Below are 9,073 nucleotides of genomic sequence, written 5' to 3' on the forward strand. Positions count from 1 at the left end.
ACAGATACACATACCCCAGGCCAACAGGGCCACAGGCATGGACCAAATCACAAAAACACACAGGATACTTACAAAAACCCCCTATAGACACCAAAGTTCAGGAAAATTTATGTACAACAGGTCAGCGCACACCAAGGAAAGGGGCAGACACAGAAATATAAGTGTCTGGAATCTACAGGTGTGGCAGGAATACAGAAGATGCACAGAACACCCCCTGTGCTGTGCCATGATGAACACAAGAGCACAGTGTCCTGTCTTTGATCTACAACTCAATAATAAGGGATATATCAAGTTCTCCATCAACACAACTTCTCTCCATCCCCAAGCTCCATAAAAAAAACCCAGAGAACACGATTTCTCCTAAATCTGTGTTAGGCACCAGGGAGAGAGGTAAAGAAAAGAAGAGAGCATCTGCTCTTGGAGGAGAGAAAAGCAATTTACCTTTGAATAGGGAGCAGCAGAACAAAGCACATTATTTCTTTTTGCTCCAGGGACAGACACCGTTGTTATTCTGAGTCATGCTGATTACAGGTTAAACATGTGCTCCCAAAGCTCAGGAGAGGAGGAGGGTGTATTGGGACCTGTCAGAGCAGCATAAATCAGCTGAAAATTTGACAAAAAAATAATATTAGATGAACAAAAGGGTTCAGAAGATGGAAGTAGGGACAACAAATGTATTCGGACATCACGAAGTGGATAACATTCAGTAGGTGCAAGTGAGATGGGGGGACCAGGGAGAGCCTCTGTGGGAAGCAAGCAGAGGTGGGCATGAGCTGGAGCAGCTCAGGAGAAGAGCAGGTACCTGGGACTGTGAAGGAGGGGTTACAGACCCCCTAACCCAGGCTTGTTTCTGATATGTGTCTCTTCTGGGGTCCTTCACTTGCCTCCAGAAGACCCTGTCCCCAGCTAAGCCATCCATGCAGTGTGTGACTGCCTGCCCTGAGAACACAGGAGAGCGTGGGCACAACACGACTTCCAGTGCCAGGGGAGCTGCTTTTCCAGCACGAGGCAGGCTGAGCTGCATCCAGTTACCTCCAGGATTCCCTGGTGCCATCTGAGTCACACGGACTGCGTGGAGCCATTTGAGTTTATGACCCTTTTATCTCTCTGACCAGGGGATCATACGCTGCTTGTCCCAAGAAGAATAATGAAGCCTCATATATTACACATCCCCCAAGGGACTTAATTTTCCTTAATCTAAGGGGAGGATTTGCCTTCAGTCTCCAGCCCTTTTATTATCCATTTGTTGCTTCATCTGCAGCACAGATCATAAAGGAATTTTTTATTTTTTAAGTCAACCTTTGCTTGGGCCTCATTAAGGCCTTACACAAAGTCCCAGGCTGCTCACAGCTTAGAGAAATAAAGTGAGACAGAGGCACTGAAGGCTGGATGGCCTTGTCCCCCCTCTTAGCAGTGCACTGCAAGGACGAGGGGATGTCTGGCTCAAAACCAGGAAAATTAAATGATGGCTCAAGAGAAATGCAGCATTGACACTTATCCTTCCCTCAGACCCATGTTTGCTCTGAAATGTGATGCTCTGACAATCAAGACTGGTTCTGGTTTGGTGAAATACTGCTATTCCCACTGTGGGAGCTGCAGCAGCGTTAACTGGTGAGCCAAGACTCCTCAGTGCTGTTCAAAGATACACCAAGAGGATTCCCATCCCAGGGAACACATCCAATGTTCTCAGTGTTTTAAAGATGTGAGGCACTTGCAGGCTATAACGATGGCAGGCTGTGGCTACTGAATTCTGCTCCTAGCTCTTGCACTGATCCACAGCCTATTTACTCATATTTCCTATTTGAGCATATTTCTTCACTTGTCTTTGCATTTCTTTCCTCCTCTGCAAAATGGAGTCTTACAATTAGAGAGGATTATTTTAAATGGTCCAAGTGCCAGAATGGTGCAACTCAGCATGTAAAGGGGGCTCTAGAGGGTTAAAAAAGAGAGTCCTTTCTCTGCCTTTTTAACAGCTGTGTGTTAGCAAGAGGGAATCCATGTCTGGGGCAGTATGTGACCCCTCAGTGCAGTTGCCCCAGCCCCTTTACCAGCTGTACATATACATGTATGTGGTATTGCCTCTGAAAGTGCTGCTGTTTTATTTCCTCCCCTTGCTGTTCTCACTGAGCTAGAAACTGGCACTGAACTGAAAGTAATTTCCTTTCATTTTAAATAAATAATAATTTAACAATGTATGCTGCTGAATTCATTCTTGCGTCAAAGGGGAGATAACTGCACTTCCCAGGCCGGAAAGACTGAGAGGGGAGGGAGGCATGGCTTTATAATTAAATTTGCCTTTTCTCCTTTCATTGTGCATATCATTTAAAATAAAAGCGTTTAAAAAAATAAAAAAAAAAAAAGATAAAAGCACACACAGAGCCTTGTGTCTCAGTCCCAGGAAAATGGAGAAACTCCCTCTTGTTTGTCTCTTGCTGCTACTTCCATATGTCCACATGGATAACACAGGTAAGGGGACCTTTTCAGCTCTGGTGGGTGCAGCACAGTAGGAAAAAGCAGAGCTAATTCAGCTGCTGCCTGGGAGAAGAGCAGAGACAGGAAACCTTATTAAGTTGCTTGGTATCTCCTTTGACATCTCATACCTGTAATGGTATGAGTGCTCTCAGGGCACTGCTCACCTGTGGTGGAGCCAAAGTGCCATAGCAGAGGGCACTGTGACTTGCTTGAGATTATTAGGAAATTCACTGTATCCACATGTGCTTTAATCCCATGGATGCACATCCCCTGATCTTGCAGGCAGCTCACTTCCAGCACGGCCCTTGGTCCTAGAACTGTCTCAGTTCTGTGAATCTCTTTCCCTGCCCCTCCTTCCTTTTCATAGGGAAGGTTTTTCTCTTTGCACCTTCTCTATTTAGTATGGCAGAAAGGGAGGAGGAAATCACCTTCAGCTTCCCTCGCCATCTGCATCCCGATCGTTCCAGTGGGATTTGGGCTGCATTCCAAATTGTTCCATTCGCAGCGTATCTGGGGCAGAGGGAGGACAAGTTGACCGTGCCATGTCTCAGTGGATAAGCCTTCAGAGCAGCAAGTTTCTGGGACCTTTCTGTCCTGGCCACTCCAGTGGTGGCAGTGTGGGGCCGCTGAGCCCCCCCTCACACAGCACCTCCACTGACCTGCCAGTCTGCAGCACGGCCCAGGAAAAACAAACAGCTCTCCTGCAGGCAAAATTTAAACACAAGGAAACAATAAAAAATACAAAAGAGGCATTACTGTGCATTGTAAAATAATGAAACCAGGTTCTTTTCAATTTGTTTCTACCCCAGAATGCGGCAGTGATCAGCACTTTACAAAAGATGCTTCTTCCACATCCTGGCATATGTTATTACTGTTATTAATAGCCAGCCATTCCCGGGGGCAGCACTCTGTACAGGTACATTTATTTCCTTCACAGCCCTGTCACCCCCTTGCTGGTGCTCCAGCTCCCTACAGCACATCCCACTATGAGACAGAGGCAGATGGAAAGTTAGGCACCATTCTGCCACACTCCAGACACTGTTCAACCTCATTCTGTCACTCAGGATGTGCCTGTTGCTAGTTTTATATCATCATAATGGCATTACCTGTGTCTCATACCACGGTTATTTTCTGCTCCTTCCTCCTAAATCAAAACTGCCCTTAGCAGAGAGAAATACTTGGACACTGTCTCCTTCCCTCTGAGCCAGCAGGAATGGGAGTTATCAACAGCTTGGCTGCTCAGTAATGAGGCAAACTCTCTCCTAGTTTGTTTTTCTGTGTCCAAGTGCTGACACACCTGCCCCCTGAGCAGTACCTCACATGTCCTTCCATGGGACACTGGCTGTTTCTCAGGAGGGCTGCAATAAGCTGGTACATGCCTGGGTGTTACTGTGACCACCTCACCAGCCTCAGGTTCCCAGTCAATCCCTCACAGAATTCCCTGGCATTCAGACACGTGAGGGAGTTATGAACTGGGGCTTAGCAATACAACATGCAACAGCTGAGCTGGAATAATCACCCTCCAGCCAACCAAGGTGAGATAAAATGGACAAGCAAGCCAGTGTACACCTCTATTTCACTGCCTCTCCTCCCTCAGCTCAACCACACACCCTCTGGGGAAGGAACAATGTCTCCCAGTGTCCAACAGAACAGGAATCTGCCCTTTGGGAGTCACAGCAGAAATCGCAGCAATAACTCAGCCTCAAATCCTGGCAAAACAAGAGCAAGGGGACCATCTTCGGAGAAATTCGCACCTTAGGGGCTTCTGAGGCTGGACCAGAACACACCAAGTACATTCTCTCCTGAGACAGATGTGCTGAGCTCCTTCCTCGGCCTAATTTGTAGCAACTTGTGTAGGTCACGTTTGCCTTGCCTGGGTGGGATGAGGCTCTGGACAGTCCCTGCAGTGCTAAACCAACCCCTGCCAGTGATGCAATCCAGGTTTGTGAGCACTGGAGAAATCAATAGCCTTGGGAAGCTGGCCATCAACACCACTGCCTGCTGGCCACGTTCGTCACCAGCACAAGATAACAATGTAGAGCCATTTAATAACACAGCTCATTAGGCTTCTGACAACAGGAGATGATGGAACTAAGGCCTCAAACATACACCCTCATGAGTCTACCTGCATGTGCAGTTTTAGGCTGGGTATGCTATACTTCCAGCATGTGAGGAATACATGTCTGGCACAAGATTCAGAGGGCAATTTCCTGGGAAAACCATATTGAAATCCCCCTGAGGGAACAAGACAGAATGGTGAGAAAACTGTTTGGGAAATAGTTTACATGAAGCAGGCAGTGGTGACCTAGATCAGACAGTTTCTTTGGCTTCCCAAGGTCAGGAAAGCAGCCAGAGCTCAGTTCTGTCAGGGAAACTCCAAAACATCCACTTCCAGATGTTCTATCCTACATTATAACTTCTCTCTCCTTATCCCAGAGTCTTGACCCTGAGGCTTCTCTGTTGCTTCAAATACAAACATTCATGGAGAGCAGAGCCCCAGTGGACAGCCAGAGTGTCCCAGTTAGGGACATGCTGCAGTTGCATCCGAAGCATCTCAATAGCTACAAGCTTAGAAGTGGTTTTCACATGAGGAAAGACCAGTCCCTCCACCAAGCAGCAGAAGACAACAAGGACAGAAGGCACAGCTCTGCTGTCAGGACCATTATGCCACAGACCAAATCCACCAATAAAACAACAAGGACTAAAATCCTGATCCCTTTGAAGCTGGTGACCAACCCACCACTGATTTAAAGGAGTTGTGGGACACTACCCACAGCCCCTCTGCACACCCTGTATAATGCCAGAGGGAGGCAGAGGTTGTGTGGAAGCAAGAGCAAGGCTCCAGCTGTTACGGCCCAAAGGAACAATTGCTCGTTAACCTGCACAACGCAGCCTCTGATGGAGCACAGGGTCAAAACAGACCAACATGTTTCTGCAGCACGCCAGGCCATCTAAGAGATCACACACCTTTTGGAAACCCTCCCCCCATCCTGATTCAAAGACTCCTACCAACAGTCATCCCATCACAGTCCTGGACAAGTTGCTCCAATACCTAATTATCACATTGTTTATGTTTTATTCCCAGCCTAAGAAAGTCAGACACACTTCCAGCTATTCAGCTTCCAGGCACTGGATCTCACTGTGGCCACTGTCTGCCAGATTAATGAGCTTTCTATTATCAGAAATCTCTTCCTTGTACTTACAGACCGTGATCAAGTCACCTCTTTAGCTTCCTTTGTATAAACCAGATGCAACTTCTTGGCACTGTCACATATCACAGAGATGTATGAGGATAAATATACACAAGTTGTGATCCTAACATGATGAAAGACAGAATTTCCACAAGTGCAGCCATTATTCAGAGCTGTTCACTGGGTTTATCTGTACTGGACATAAAATTTTGATAAAAATTCACTGGCTTGAGCAGTTATTCCTTTGCTGTTGGCCAAGTCAGATAGAACAGTTTCAATTGAAAGGCATGGAAGTGTGTAAATGTTCAAGTTGACTCCTCTGAGTGCTTGTGCATGAAGCTTCAAATTACTTCAAAAAACCTCTATACCAGCAAAATGCACCTGCTTAAATATTTGGGAAAAGAAGTATTGGGGCAAAATCAGAGTCAGGTTTTCCCTAATATTCTTCTGCTTCTAACAGGAGGGGCAATATGATTTTGGCAGGACATGCAAACACTCGGTGCCCACAACAGGTTTCAGATTTTCAACAGAGCTCAGCACCTGGGTGAATCCAGGCTGCTCTTTGGGAAACCATGCACTAGCATGAAATCATGCAGTTTAATCATAGTGCTTGTTTGCAATATGCAGCCTGCACTCTATCCTCATTCCAGCTGTTGTTACAGCTTTCATTTTATTCTTCACATGTTTTCCCTTGACATCCTTCAGGAACGTGGAGACTTATTTCCCTTTCCCCTCTACCACACGAGAGCTCATAAAGCAGCACGACGGGCAAAAGATCTGAAATACTTTAACAAATAGAGCAATGCAGCTGAACCAGAAAAATCAGAATTAACTCAGTTCAGTTCTTGGCTGGCCATTCTCGGCTTTCTTATTCTCTAAACAAACATACCTCCCTCAGCTTGAAATTAGCATTCCCTTTAAATGTTTTCACACTCCAAAATTGTTTCTAAATGTGCATATTAGGCGGTGAAATAACTTACTCTGCTAATCTACACAAGCTAACATTCATCTCAGCAAAAGCCTATTATATTTAATGTGCCTTCTCCTTCATTTCTCAGGATTGTGACACTCAGAAGCACTAATGAAACCAGCAGACTGACTCTTTACCTGGAACTAGAGCAAGCTGAAAAAAACCCTGGTGGTTTGGGGAAAGTTTTTTATATAACTGCACCCCAAAAAAGCCAAGTCTGTCATGCTCTGCCTCACCTGAGGACCAGCCCGGAGATTCTAACAGACCTTGCTGTCAGTCACTGTGTTTAACAGGACAACACCTTGGGTGTCCAGGATGGTGACAGAGCAGGTCACTGCTGGTGTGCAAGGAAGACAACAGCACTCCAGCCTTTGCCAAGGGTCCTGGAGGGTAAAATGCTTGCTCTGACCACTGGGAGGAATTCAATGCTGCTATGGTTAAACCACCTGCAAAACCAACACAAGCTGCACCAGTGAAAGACACTTTTGCAGGTGTCAGTAGTGTCTCTACAGAAGAAAACCACGGGATCTGTCTGTGATTTTTCACATCTCTTCCTGGTAAGATTGTCTGGTAAACACTCTAGATCTGGGGCAGAATACAAAGTGACTTTCAACTGCGTATCTGTCAAGGACACAGAACGATGACAGGCAAGAGTTTGAATGCACTCAGCTGCAAAATGGGACCGGGGTGATTTTAGGCATTAGTTTAATCCATATCTGAGACAGAATTGGGTCGCACTCCTGGGAAGATGCTCACAAAGCACTGGCCAGGGAGGAGGGAGACAGTAGCCTTTGTCTCATTTACCAGCACACTTCTAACTGTGAAAAGGCTTTTCTAAAGCTATGTAAAGTGTGAAGTCCCATCAGGAGGTGTCTGGCAGGTTTAAGTATGTTCTTGCATTTTTCCTGGGTTGTAACTGCAATGAGTAAAGAGATTCTGGCAATTTATTTTGGGCAGAGAAGGGAGAGGGCAGCTTTCAAAAGGGTTTGGACAGCTGAAAGGTAGGTAGGTGTGCTTGGGACACTTGAGGGATGCCATGGATTGGGTTGTGCTGGATATACACATACTTGGGACTGGGGACTGCTGGTGTGCTGCTGCCTCTGTGGTGGCAATGAGGCAGTGTGAATAGTGAGGGAGCCTCCACTGCACAGCTCAGGACTGTGTGGATCCTACTCAGATCACTGCTCAGATCACTCCACAGGAGAGAAGGGGTTTGGGGGAAGCTCCAATCCATGTCTCTGCAATGCAGAACCTGTGCAGAGCCCCAGCACCTGGCACAAGGGGAAGGGATGGATGTGTCTGGCTCCACCCCAGTCACACCCATCTCCCCCAAACCCAGAGTTCAGAAATCCAGCCCAGCTGGCAAGTCTCTCCCTTCTTCCTCTCCTCTCTCTACCTGTGTGTTTGCTGGGGGTGGTGTAACAGGGGCAGAGAATAAATCAGGTGCTATATCAGAGTGTTCTATCCCTGACTGTGTAAAGAGCATCTTTTGTGACTTCCTGATGTGATTTACCATACAATGACAACCTTTAATGTCCACCGGTGTTATAATCTACTTTATCTTAATACAATCTTCCCCTGCTGAACCCTCCAGAGTCTTAACAGCTATTTTCAATGGAGTTTTTTTTATTATTATGACTTGATACTGTGATTACTGTCGCACTCCTGCTCTTTGTGGAAGGGGAAATTAATAAGTTTTTTCTTAAGCACTTTGCACCAGAGCTGAATACCAATCAGCCTTCAAGTTGGGTTCCTGAGCCTGCTGGATTCAATTATGAGCCTTTGCTCTGACTTTCCACGACACAGCACTTTTCAGATCAACAGCAAGTCAGCACATAAAGCCCTGTTCCACTTCCCATAGGCTCTCATTGGGGGAGGAAATGCAACAGGCACTGAGAGGGGGAATATATGACTTTTTGTAGTTATCTCCACAGACATGTTCCTGTATCGGGACATTGGCCTCATCACACCTTGGAGAGGAGGGTTAAAGCACTGCCATTTATATGAATTATTCACCTCCTCTGCCATCCTTGCTCAGTCTCCCCAGCTCCTCTCAGAGCTCTCTGCACCTTCCTTTCTCTTGAGGAAATCATTGCTATCAGACCACATCTCTCTGCTCAGACAGTGATGACACTGCACTCTCTCAGTAACGAGCACATTCCACTTGATGAGGGTCAGGCCACACAATCCTTCCACATCACCAAGCCCTGCCACTTAAATCCTAACACAGATGGATTTCTGTCTCTGCACACAGAAGTTGTTTCTTTCTGCAATGGAAACCACTTAGTTCAATGTCTGGTCCATTCTTTTCCCTTCTCCACTCACTAGAAGAGGAGTCAGAACCTTCTGCTCTCCCTAACTTCTTCCATCTCCTGCTGAATAGGGTCTTCTGCCTTTCCTGGTCTTCACAACCCGGCAGTGACCCACTCTGAGGTATGAA

This window comes from Lepidothrix coronata, unplaced genomic scaffold, assembly GCF_001604755.1.
Source record: "Lepidothrix coronata isolate B3197 unplaced genomic scaffold, Lepidothrix_coronata-1.0 Scaffold122, whole genome shotgun sequence".
Lineage (NCBI taxonomy): Eukaryota > Metazoa > Chordata > Aves > Passeriformes > Pipridae > Lepidothrix > Lepidothrix coronata.